At 47.3% G+C, this 12,976-nt stretch overlaps 1 long non-coding RNA gene across 2 annotated transcripts; it reads left to right on the plus strand.

The window, feature by feature from the left end:
• Positions 1–3,165: 3,165 nt before the first annotated feature.
• Positions 3,166–7,934, plus strand: LOC148758273 (uncharacterized). 2 transcript variants are annotated; one of them, XR_016021345.1, is made up of 2 exons: positions 3,166–3,628; positions 4,002–7,934. It is a non-coding gene; the product is annotated as an uncharacterized LOC148758273 (long non-coding RNA). The 2 variants fall into 2 exon arrangements; XR_016021346.1 differs by having other exon boundaries at positions 3,166–3,530.
• Positions 7,935–12,976: the final 5,042 nt, after the last annotated feature.

The raw sequence follows: 12,976 nt of genomic DNA on the forward strand, positions 1-12,976 counted from the left end.
GCCTTGTACCCCACACTTGAGTCTTCCCCCAGTGCAGAGAAGGATCTTCTCTAACAGTTTCAGGAACAGGGAGGCAGTCCAGGGACAAGAGGCCTCCTGGGAGAGTCAGATATTGGCTCAGTCCTGTTGGGTGCCCACCCTGGGTGGAGTGGGCAGGCCGAGGAGACCCAGGCGCTGCCTTCTTGTAACTGCCAAAGAAAGGGAGGAAGTCAACAGTGGGTGGGAGAGGAGCACTTCAGGCTCCCAGCGTTGGCCTCTTATTGCAGCTGTCTGCCAGAGGAGGCAGCCATGGCCCCTCTTCTTGGGGACAGTTTCAGGACTCAGGTGCTATGGACCCATGCCAGGAAATACCGGTTGCTCAAAGTGGTCTCACAGCTACCCTCCCCTTCACAGGAGACCCCCGTGCTTCAGCCTCACCTGGCCAGGCTCTTGAGGGCATCCACGAGGGCCAACTCCTTTGCACTGTGAGGGCCAAGCCTCCTGCTGCCCCAGTGTGTATGTGCCCCAACCACCCACTTTTCATTCTCCTGATGAGAGACTCAGGCAGAGGCACGTGAGGCTCCATCATCACCATTCAGGGGTTGTCTGATTTAAAAGGAGATCATAAAATATGACTCTTAGGGCAGCCTTTTGGGGTTTAGGCAGGCTTGCTTCCAAGACTCAAAGGGAGAGAGGAAAGGATGGGGGCTCAGCCAAGCAGGTAACTTAAGGGGCAAGCTTCATTAATGGAGCAAGGTGGCACTCGATACTCAGTACTCCAAGCCAGGGCTGGAGTTCAGAAGCATCCATACCATCCATTCTGAGGAATCCTGGGTCAGGACGCAGAGGCCCTAGTGCTGGCTGGTGAGGGAGACAGACCTTCAGGGGGTTAGGTGGTAGGGTTGCCAAATTTAGCAAATAAAAATACAGGACATACAGTGAAATTAGAATTTCAGACCAACAACAAATAATGCCTTCTCATAAATATGTTGCAAATATCGCGTCCTGAATTTTACCTGGCAATTCTAGCGGGAGGCTTTGCCTCCTCCACTACACTGTGTCCCAAGCACAGGGTTCATGCTGGCGAGTGAGTTGTGTACAAACTGTAAGAGATCCAAGACTGTCCCCATAACGCCAAAATGCTCACCCTTGCAGGACGAGAGCAAAGGAAAGGGGGCTATACCAGTGGCCAGGACAGACAGAACCCAGCCCGCCCCATCTTACTGTGCTATGGCTCCCATTGCATCTCGCACCCCAATCCAAGGCTAACTAGAACTCAGAGGCGCCCTGGAAGGGATCCTGCTCCCTAGAGCTCTTCAAGGCCCACAGCCCATTTATTTGCTGACTCAGGTCAGCATCTAGAGAGTTCACGTTGGTTGTAGCACTATTCACTACAGCCAAGAGGTGGAAGCAACCCAAGTGTCCATTGACGGATGGATGGATAAAGACGATGTGGTAAATGCATACAGTAGAACACACTTAGTCTTGACAAGGAAGGAAATTCTGACACATGCGACAACATGGATGAAGCTTGAGGACATTAGCTTCCGTGAAATAAACCAGTCACAAAAGCACACATACTACGCACTTTACTTATCTGAGGTACCTAAGTAGCCAAACTCATAGAAACAGGAAGGAGAGTGGTGGTTGCCAGGGGCAAGGGGCAGAGGAGATGCAAGTTATTCTGTGGGTGCCAAGGCAGGATGCGGGGTTCAGTGTGCTTGTTGTTGACAGTATTGTGCTTGGAAGTTGTTGGGAGGGTAACTTTTATGTTTCGTATTTTTCTGCCACAATTGAAAAAAAAGAATACTATACAGGAAAAAAATCCCTGCTACTTTCAATGACATACAACTGCTTTGTTGCAACAACAAACATAATGTTAAACAAAAAGAAGTCATTCTAAAACATTAATAAAAAAATAGAGTTCACTTTGGGCCTCTGCCAGTCCTGGGGTGCCCAGGACTCCCCTACGTCTCCCAACTCAAACTCAAACTCAGGCTTCTTTTGATTATTGTTAAACACACACTCCCCCCCCCCACCCCAAGGTTGTAAGGAAATATGGCTAACCCAGGAGTGAGGAGACCAGGGTTCAAGTTTTATTTCAGCCATTGATTTGATGTACCTCAATTTTCCCATCTGTACAATGGGAAAAGAAGTTGGGGATACTGTGATCTCTAAAGACCAGGTCCCAGGGGGAGGGTCTTTGGTCAGAGGAGTGAGCGCCGAGTGAGAGCCTGCTGACATCCTTAACTTAAGGCCAGCGGGGTGAGGTGGAGCTGGCTGGCAGATGGGACTAGCGGGGCCTCCAGACTGGACTTGAGCAGAGCGAGAGAAGGAAGAAGCTTTATCCACTTAGCTTGGGGCCTTCACCCAATCAGAATGAGACTGGCTGCTGGTTCCTCCGTCAGCGGGTGAGGGGGGCAGTAGGCACATAGCAGTAACCTTGGGTGTGACCATGGGATGGACACCAGGTCTGGCTGGGACAGTGACAGGGATAAGCATGGAGCAGGGCCTGGAGGCAGTGGAAGGAAAGTGAGACATCTGGCCTCCAGGCTTGGGAATGGGGACTACGCCTCACTGGCAGGGCTGGGGGCCTCTGTGTTCCAGACAACAGCAATCCCAGGTCTAGAGGTTTGTGTTCAGTGGGTGAGCCCCTTATTCTCCTTCCATCCTCAGCTGATATTAGCTACCTGTGGCCATTCAGGACCAGAGAATTCATCCGTGAATGCACCATGAAGGAGAAAATGACTAGAAATGGAATCATGTGGGCCTTGGGGTACTAATGGAGAATTAGCGACCTGTTTTCTGGGCCTCAGTTTCCTCATTTGTTAAATGAGGATGAGAATGTCTGTTGGGCCCATCATGCAGGACGGCTGAGAGGCACACAGTGGGCATGGATGTGAGGTGGGCAAAATCAGGAGTCACTGGAGGCGTTAGAGGAGGGGGGAAGTGAAGGTTTAGGCAGAGAGGTCCAAATGCAGGCAGACTGACCAAAAGCAAGAGGCCAGAGATATCTATTTACTCTCACTTCCTGGAATCTGATCTGGCAAAGCCCCGTTGTTTACAAGTTCTCATGTGCCTCCCTGTGCCCAACCAGGACAACTGGGGTCTGAGGTCAAGGCAGGGACTGGCCACCTGCAGCTGCCCAGGTCCGGCTGGAATAGGGGCTGGTTGTAAACAGCTGGCACTCATCAGGGAAGCAGCTCATGTGACACTTGTAACAGTCAGTGGCCTGGGCCTGAGAAACACCCACCTTCCCAGCATTCTAGGTTCCTTGGTGGCCATCCTGTGCACCTGTAACCTTGTAACCCAAGAGCCAGGGGATAGTTGAAGAGGACATCCCTCCTGTCCCCCACCCGACCCCCTTTTGCAAAGAAGGAACTTTCCATCTCTCGAGACTGAATGTTGTGATCAACGTGAAACTGGGAAGAGCAGGCGGATTTGCAGCAGACGCCAAAGGGGAAAAGTGACTCAGCAAAATCAACCTTCCCCGGAGGATATTCTGAACTGCTGTTTTGGGGATCTGGGTGACTGCCTGCTTCTGGTGACAGGTGCTTGGCTTAATATTCATGCCCATTAGCTCACCGAAGGCAGCCTAGGAGGCTTGGCAAGGAGGTCTGGTGGGGGCCTGACCGCTGCCTCATCCAATGTAAGACTCACAAACGGGCTCATGTCAAAGGGGGAGCAGTGTGCCCTGTAGAGGCATCAGGAATTGGAGGGGATGCTCAAATCTTAGGGAGCCCTGTCCCCTCCAGGAGCACTTCCTTCTAGTTGAGAAAGGGTGTGGGACTGGCACCGGCCTGCATCGTCAATCATGGTTCCTCAGGGACTGGGTGGGGGTGAGGAGATGCGAGGTGTGAAAGCTGGTGCCCAATCACCTTCTCTAGGACGGCCTCTGAATCCTAGTGACAGAGAGCCTGTCATTTCGAAAGCAACCCAGTGCTAGGCCATCTGTGTTTAAAAAGGCCGTCCTTAAATTCAACTGCAATTTTCTCCTTGAAACTTGACTTTTCTATTCACAGGTCCTCCTGAGCCCTGGGGCCACAGAGTCCAGTCCAGTCCAGTCCACTGTTTGCTGGGTAGCCCTTGGGCTACGTGATGCTTACGATACCCTGCCCACCTGACTGTTCAAGTTCAGTACTTTCCTAGGGGATTGGAATACAGGGTGTTCCACCCATCTATTTTGATTATGCTTTTACTGCTTGATGGATGGGACCACCAGATCTCCACACTGTTCAGGCAGAGCCAGTCCCCGGTCAGAGATTTGTGGAGAGGAGGGTCAGAGAGGGGACAGCTGCTGTCTCAGCTCTCCCCCGGCCAAGTGGTATCCCAGAGAGCCCCCACCCCAGGCCTCAGCCGCGTGCTTTGTAGGTTGGCAATACCTGCTGTTTCAATAGCTTCAGCATGTGTTTTAGTTTTACCCCAAACCAGCATCATTCCTGTTAAACAAACAAACAAAAAAACGCTTTCACAGCTGAAAGCTTTTCTAAAAGAAAGGGTTTATTAAGCTATACGCTAGCCAGCAGCAGGGCTAGGTGGAGACGACACCACGCCCGCTGTCCTGAGTTGATAGGCTCCTTTACGCATCCAGTTTTGGGGGAGAAAGAGGTAAGTTGTTTTGAAAGAATCGATGTACGTTGTAGATAACGGGGATGGGAGAAGGTGAAGTGGGGCTATTCTGGGATAGGTGCTGAGTCCGTCAGGGAGTCTTTGCTCTTTAGGATTAGTTGTGGGCAACGGTCCCGAAAGGTCATGTGTAGCAAGATTGGAGGTGCCTGGTGGTCTGTATGGCACTTGGTGGTCTGTGGCACCTGGTGGTTGGCTACTCAGGCTATTTTTTTCCCCAATACTCTCGGAATTAGCCACCTGGAAGTTAATTCAAAGTTCCAACATACACTCAAGAATGTTAGTCTTTGGTTGGTTCTACCCTGCAGTTCTTAACTGATTAACCTCTCTCCTCTGTACGTTTCACCCTCCGGCCTGCTGTAATTTAATTTAGGACATCTCAGAATTTTTCTTTTCTTTTTTTTTTTTTGTCATTCCCACTCTCAGTGCCCCACATTCTGGTGCACATGCTCAATGGTCACTGTGGCATTTCGAGAACACATGTCTACGCAGATGGTCCCAACTTCAAATAGCATGTCCTGATCTGATGGCCTCAGGAGCGGGCTATTCTGGCTTTTACCTTGGCTTGGAAAACATGGTCATGTGTCATAAAATGTTGGTTTTGAAATTGGCGATAATCTACTTATCATTACAGATGAGAAACCGGTGGAAAGGTGGGAAAAGAGCAGCCCTGCTCTCCTGCTTCCTCTTCACTTTGGGCCGCATACTCTCCCGGCTTTCCCTCCGCTCTTGCCTCCTTCTAACACTCTCCACACAGTACCTATTCGGGCAATAACTCTACCGGCCGCCAAATCACACTGGGCCCTTTTCTGTCTTTGCTGTTCTGTCTGCTTGGAATATCCTCTATCACTTCTTGTCTTAACCAGTTTGTACTCCTTTAAGGTTCAGCTCTGCTGCGCCCTTTCTAGAAACCTCCTCAGTAGTGTTCGGGGGCCTTTTCTTTTTGCCGTCCATGCTTCCTTTGGCAGGTCTCTCCCCATTTTTCATTATGCAGTGGCAGCCGCCAGCAGGCAAGTGTTCAGGAAATACCTGCTGACTAACTGAAGGAGAGGCAGGCAGAATGTGAGGGCAAGCACCCAGACCTGAATCCAACACCAGCACAGTGCTCGGTAAATGCCTGGTGATAGCTAATGGTTTCCCGTGTGTGGCTCTGTGTGTGAGAGAGAGAAAAAAAGAGAGAACCTGGTGAGTAGGAACTTTTCCCCCATTTTGCCCAGCCCAGCACCGACACATGGAGTTACAGGCAAAGGCCATCCTGTCGTCAGGTAATCAGAGGCATCAGGGCACTGCTTCTCCAAGGAGGAAGGCAGCTGAGGCCCCAGAGAATCCAAAGCGGCCCCATTGTCACAGGACTGATGATTCTGAGCCTGGCCCCAAATAGAAGCTGGGGTGGAGAAAAACTCTGACTATTCTCAAAATAGTTTTGTGCCCCTGCCATCTGCTACCAGGCAGTCAGGAAAGAAAGCAGCATTGCAATTTCCTTCAGGAGCTGGCAGAGCTGTGTCCCAGTGCAACGGAGCCCCTAGTTACAAACAGGCTCCTACGTGTTTGGCCTCCCTGGTGTCCAGAACAAGGCTAGCACTCTCTGGTTCCGCCTCTTACGCGAAGAGGGGCTGTGGGGGCAGAGCCCCAGAAAGTAGTTTACAGGCTCTCGGCCTCACGTGAAGGGGTGCTGGCTCGGGTAGTAGATAGCCATCAGTTGTGGCTGATTAGCTGTCAGCTGTAGCCATTGAGCCATTGGCCACTAATATAACTGCTGCGGCTACGAAGGAGAGCGGAGGAGAGTGGAAGAGAGTCGTCGGTGGGTTGCAGACAAAACGGACAGCAGGTCGCACGTCCAGTGAACCCAGCCTCCAGTGAGACCGTAGTGGTATGACTCCCCTACCTATGGCTCCGTGGGTGTTCCTTTTTGGCCTCACCATATCCTGCGTTCTTGTGTGGGGAGCGGGAGCAGAGACCCCACAGGCCTCCCAGCACAACAAATGGCGCAGCGAGCAGGGTCCCCCGCATGACACTCTGGAAGACCAGGAGGAGCAGCTGCCGGAGAGCTGGACCACCGTGGAGGGGTGGGAGGATGTGGACGGTTCTCCCACCAGCACAGGAAAAGGCATGCCGCTGCTGGAGAGATGGAGCCCCTTGGAGAGGTGGAAAAATGTGGACGGTTCCCCAACCAGCACAGGCCGGAGAAAGCAAAGTTTGTTGTGGCCCTGTGGGCCGGGAAGTTCCTGCTCAGGCAGCCCAGATGCAGGACTTGTCCCAGGAGGAAAGGCTTGCTGAGTCCTCCACGGGAGATGAGGGTGAGGTCACAGTTGTCCCTCACCCCCAGGACAGCCCTGGCGAATGACTATGGACTATGGGGAATTGCCTTCCATCCCTAATTTAATGGACAACTTGACTGTTTGGGAACATACCACCATGTAGTGGAACTGGGGGATATTTGCTTTTGTGTCTTGACTGGCCGCCATTGAGAATATGTAAGCACCTTGATTGTGAGTCGCTGTTGTTCCAGCAGGGTACCCTGAGAGGCCCAGAGAGAGTGGCAGTGCCCTGAGAGCCCTGGCTGAGTCCAGGAAGTGTGGCTGTGCCCACAGAGAGTGGCAGTGCCTTGAGAGCCCTGGCTGAGTCCAGGAAGTCTGGCTGAGCCCTGAGATGCCCTGGCTGTGCCCAGGAAGTCGGGCTGTTCCCAGAGAGAGTGGCAGTGCCCTGAGAAATCCTAGCTGTGCCTGGGGAAACTAGTGGTACCCTAAGAAGCCCAGGAAATCTGGCCGTGCCCAGAAGCACTGGTAGTGCCCTGAGAAACCCTGGCGGTGTCCGGGGAGAATGGTGGTACCCTAAGAAGCCCAGGAAGTCTGGCCGTGCCCAGAAGTACTGGTGGTGCCCTGAGAAACCCTGGCTGTGCCCAGAGAGCCTGGCTGTGTCCAGGATATTGCATTCACCTCCAGGCTCCTCGCACAGGGCCCCTCGCGGAAGATGCTTGTCGCGTAGATTGTGAGGTGAGAGCCTGTAGGGGTGGAGTGTGGGGCCAAACCCCAAAAAGCAGTCCCAGGCTCTCAGCCTCACATAGACAGGTGCTGGCTCAGGTAGTAAATGGCCATTAACTGTGATTGCATGGCCATCAGCTGTGGCTAGTTGGCCGTCAGCTGTAACCAGTGAGCCAATGGCCACTAATATAACTGCTGTGGCTAGGCTAGCAAAGAGAAAGAATGGGGGCTAGCAAGAAGATGGTGGCTCAGCTGGCAAGCGCGGATGGCAGTTTGCGGACAGTGTGGATCCAGCCTCCAGTGAGAGTATAGTGCCGCCAGAAAGAATATAGTGGTATGACTCCCCTACCTATGGCTCCGTGGGTGTTCCTTTTTGGTCTCACCATATCCTGCATTCTTGTGTGGGGAGTGGGAGCAGAGACTCCGCAGGCCGCCCAGCACGACAGGGGCTCTTGGCCATTCAGGTCTCAAAACTAAACTTCCTAGAAAGGAGGAAAGTCAACTTGCTTTTCTCCAGAGAGCAATCAATCTGGCGTGGCTTCCCAACTAGGAGGTGGGTCTAAAGAGACTTCAACCCAAACCCTTGGTAGGAGAGAAACCTAAAAATGGTCCTGGAATTTGGTAATGTTTGTAATCTCTCTAGTTTCTGAGATTTTGCTAATCCCGGATGAAGGTGGGACTAACAATTCCACTGTGAAATTTTGCCTTCAGTTCCTTTTAGCTGAAGAAAGCTGAGAACAAAAATTTCCATTTTTGCCCCCCAAGTGTTTCTCTTCCTGTCCAACCGTATCTCTCACCTCAAATTATTTACTTTCAACAGCCCTGAAACAGGCCACACGCTCAGGTTTTTGACTGGAGAAATGCATTTGTTATCCATTAACCCCAAGCCCTTTCAATTTGGTCAAAGAAGAAAGCTCTTCAATTCCTTTTTTGCAACATTACCAGCCTGTCAGTAGTGGCATATTGCCATCACTGACGTCACAGTGACTGTAATTAAGCAACTTCAATTGTTTGCCATAATGTCCCAAATTCCACATTCCAAAGCAAGGCTTACTTTGTTTACTAAATAATCACCAGAAAGTTATTGAGCCTTGGTGTCTAATTTTAAATAAATTGAGTTAAGTGGCTTTGTAAATATAGGCCCTGACTTTTGTCAATTATGGATCCCCAGTTGAACCTGTGTAAGGCACAGGGCCTAATGTTTTAGGCACTTTGTTTTGTTTTAGGACTTTTGTCTTTAATCATCAGGTTTCTAAGCTGTTCCCAAAGGACTTTGTGGGGACAGAGTTCCAGAGAGCAGTTTCCAGGCTCTTGGCCTCACGTGGAAAGGTGCTGGCTCGGGTAGTAGATGGCCATCAGCTGTCACTGGTTGGCCATCAGCTGTAACCAGTTAGCTAATTAGCCACTGATATAACTGCTGCGGCTGCGTTGGTTGATTGGTTGGTTGGCTGGTTGGCAGGCAGAAAAGTAGATGGCAGATTGCGGATAGTGGGGATCCTACTTCCTGTGTCTCACCTGGCCACCAGTGAGACTGGGGTGCAGGAAGACCCCTTGTCGGGGTACTGGTGGATGTTTGCTCCCTGTATCTCCAACCCAGCTGCCAGCGAGAATATAGTGGTGACTCCCATAGCTATGGCTCCGTGGGTGTTCCTTTTTGGCCTCACCATATCCTGCGTTCTTGTGCAGGAAGTGGGACTAGAGTCTCTGCGTGACAGCTTCATTTATATTGTTTCTTAGGAAGTTACCGTTCCCAACAAGGTGCTTTCTATACTCTATTGGGGCTGACATTTACATTGTACCTTTGGAACAAATATCAGATAGTCTAGTTAAAGATTATGCAGCTAAATTCAGGAAAATGAGTTAAATAAACTGGACTTTATTTTCTTAGCATTTGTCCCCTCAGTGCAGTTACTATTTCTATCTACTTCTTGGTTTCAATTCAACAATTAACTTGAGTCCATAGGTAAATCTCTATTTGAATAGAATGATTGGTTATGTTAAAAGAACTAGCACAAAGCTTGTCGTCACTCTGCACCATAAGTTAACAGGGAAGGCTACAGGGATGGCTGTAAAAGGTTTTATATTTGGATTTAAGTCTCAAAAGTAGCTTTTGATAATCATTACCACAATGATTTCTTTCTTCACTGATTGGCCAATGATTTAGTGATATCACTATTTAGTATTGTCCTATCACTGTTTCTCCTAAATGAAAAATCCACACACTCTGGCATCAGAAAACCTGAGAGCTTGTTTGATTAAGATTTCTGCCCTCCACTTCCACCCAGCTCTACTGAATCACAACTTTGGTGGGATTTTTGTGTGTGTGTGTTTTAAAGCTCTCCAGGAGATTCTCATGCATACTAAAGTTAGGGAACCTTGATGTAGCTAAAGCCCACTGGTTGCCATATTTTTCACATTTCACCGGAGTCAGCATTACGTAAGTCCTACTTTAGTGTACCCAATAGTTTTCAGTCTTGCAAGGCAAATTGGGACTTAGTACTTAAGCAAAGTTTCCTTGGAATCATTATACAAAGGGAAAGGCTATTTCCTTCATAATTTCAAAGTCCAAGAAATTTCTAATGAGCAAAATGAAAATTACAATTGGATGATAAAAATGGAACTCGATGCGAGAGTTTTTCAAAGACCAGGTTAGCATTTTATTTTTCTATTCCTGACAACTCAAATTCATGGGGGGTGAAGAGATAATACAATAAAAATAACATACAAACACAATTCAAGAACATTTAACCATCTATTGTAGTTCTTTATAAAATACATAAAGGTAAACAGAAACGTCTTTATATAAATTATGCTTAACAATCTGTACACACTGTAAAACCATTGTTAAAATTCACACTAAGTTGCTAGTGCAAGCAGTGGTGTACAAAAGTGCAAACAAGGTTAGTGACGAAAAACTTATCACCAACTTACCACTTCAACACACTCTGCATTCAGCCAAATACTGAAGGCCTCACCGTGGAAAACACTTTGTTCACTTATAAAGTCACGTGACTACATTCACCCTGCGTGCTCTCGCCTCCATGGGTATGGCAACTGCTTGAGTTCAGGTTGGGAGCAGCAGCAGGGAACACAGAAACCCGTGTAAAGTTGGCCATTCTGATGTGAATCCTTACACTTGATAAAGAAAACAATTCCAAAGACAACTTGTATGTCAAAAGCTGGAGAACTGTCACAACCCCCCCTTTCACTTCCAAATTTTTAAAACTAAAATAAACCTAATACCCCCTCCCCTATTTGAAATGCATGCTGAAGAATTCATCTTTTCCAGGACAGCTTTTCCAAAAAGAGTTCTGCGTGAAATCACTCAACAGCCTCTCATTTCTGCCCTAAAATCTATCTGGGGCGGGGACACTCTGAAACGACGTTGACTTTACGTAAGTTTGCTTACTTGACTTGGATTATTTTGGATTCTATTTAAAAGTGTGGTCAAAGCCCCAATCAATCAGTGGTATCAAATCTATTAGCAACTTTATGTTCTAAATTATGAGGACAAAAATGAGTTGGTTCAGAACTGTATCTTCAGTAGACTAGATTCCCTTCACACTCAGGGACCTTTATGCCCAGGTGGGGTGCATGAGGGGGAGGCCTGTAGGGTTCCGGAGTGGAAACTTGGTTTTAACAAAATCCCAATCGCTTTACACAGATGCCCAGTCCCGCATTCCAAGAGCTTGTTCTTTTTCTTGTTGCTTTCTTCTGTTTTATTGTTACAAAGCACTAATCTGTTATTTCAAAAAAAGGACAATGATGGAAATGACCAGAAACATCAACATGTAGCTTTGAGAATTTAGTCCTTAAAAGATATGTTTTCTGAACTCTTATGTTTATAGCATAAATTTTAAAGGTTTATAGAAAACCTTTAATTCCCTATTAATTTTATATTAAGGAATTTGTATTTGCTAATCTCTATTTGTTCATGCTTTCTTGAAGATTTTTTAAAGCTCCACCTACTTTTACATATGTTTAAAATGATCCAAATATACTTTAAATGAAATGAACACAAGATATTTTGAGAGATTTCCCTTTATATTAATTAGGTACTTCTCAGTGTACTATGGTCACAATTTATTTGGCAATAAATTCTTGCGAACTTCAGTCATGTAAGTGACTAACAGACTGAAATGCTAGGTTGGATCACATATCAAACACAGTTTAGAAAATGTGAGCCTTTCTTCTGAAACTCTCAGATCCTGTGGACTAAAGTGTAGTGTTTTTAATTATGGTACTTGTGAAAATGCTGGGTTTTGAATGCGGCTGATCAAATCATTTTTCAGAAGTCAAGAAACTATTATCACAGCTATCACACGATTTTAATGATTTACAAGTAGTTTACTGGAAAGCACTACAGAGAAGAGTGAGCTCGCTGAAAACTAAGGAAAAGACATAAAGTTCTGCTTATATGCTGTAAACCATTGTAAATTTGTACATGTACACAGGCACGCAAAACTAAAATTTAGATCTATGCAGGCAATCAGTATCTGAATCCATACATCTTTGGCACTCAAAGATACTGGGTTAACTAAGCAATGGTGAAGAATATTTTGTCACTTACAGTGACGCCCCCTTATCTGCGGTTTCAGTTGCCAGTGGTCAACCACAGTCTGCAAATATTAAATAGAAAATTCCAGAAATAAACAATTCCTAAGTTTTAAAGTATGTGCCATGCTGAGTAGCGTGATGAAATCTCCTGCCGTCCCGCTCCATTCCACCCGGGACAGGAACCCTCCCCTTGTCCAGTGTATCCACATTGTACACTACCTGCCTGTTAAGTCAACTAGTAGCTGGCTCAACTGTGTAATGCAGTGCTTTTGTTCAAGTCCCCCTTATTTTACTTAATGATGGCCCCAAAGTGCAAGAGTAATGATGCCGACATTCAGATATGCTGAAGAGAAGCCGCGAAGTGCTTCCTTAAAGTGGAAAGCTATGTATGTATAGGACAAAACATAGCATATGTAGGGTTCAGTACTATCGGCAATTCCAGGCATCCACTGGGGTTTTGGAACTTATCTCCTATAAGGAGGGACTACCATACTTTAGGAAATGCTCATACCCCAATTTTTTAAAATGCTGTACTATCCATTCTAAAACTTCACTGAGATAAAGATAAATTGGAATCAATTTAACTAGTTACCCAAAAGTATAATTAGCAGCAGTCTTTGAAATAGGTGTGGGGTTAAGAATCTCTTTAGAAATATAAAAGTGGGCTAAGACTTTGTATTTTTAGAGTTTTGGATTTAAGATTTTAAAACATCTTTTGGACAGTGCCTGATTTATATGGAATCCAATGTTAACCTAAATACAACAGTATTAACAATGACATTCTCACACCTTACAGTGGGAGGTACAAAACTCATCTATAGCCCCAATACGAC

Source organism: Rhinolophus sinicus, chromosome 5, assembly GCF_057876585.1.
Source record: "Rhinolophus sinicus isolate RSI-liver-muscle chromosome 5, RSI-T2T, whole genome shotgun sequence".
In the NCBI taxonomy this organism is placed as follows: domain Eukaryota; kingdom Metazoa; phylum Chordata; class Mammalia; order Chiroptera; family Rhinolophidae; genus Rhinolophus; species Rhinolophus sinicus.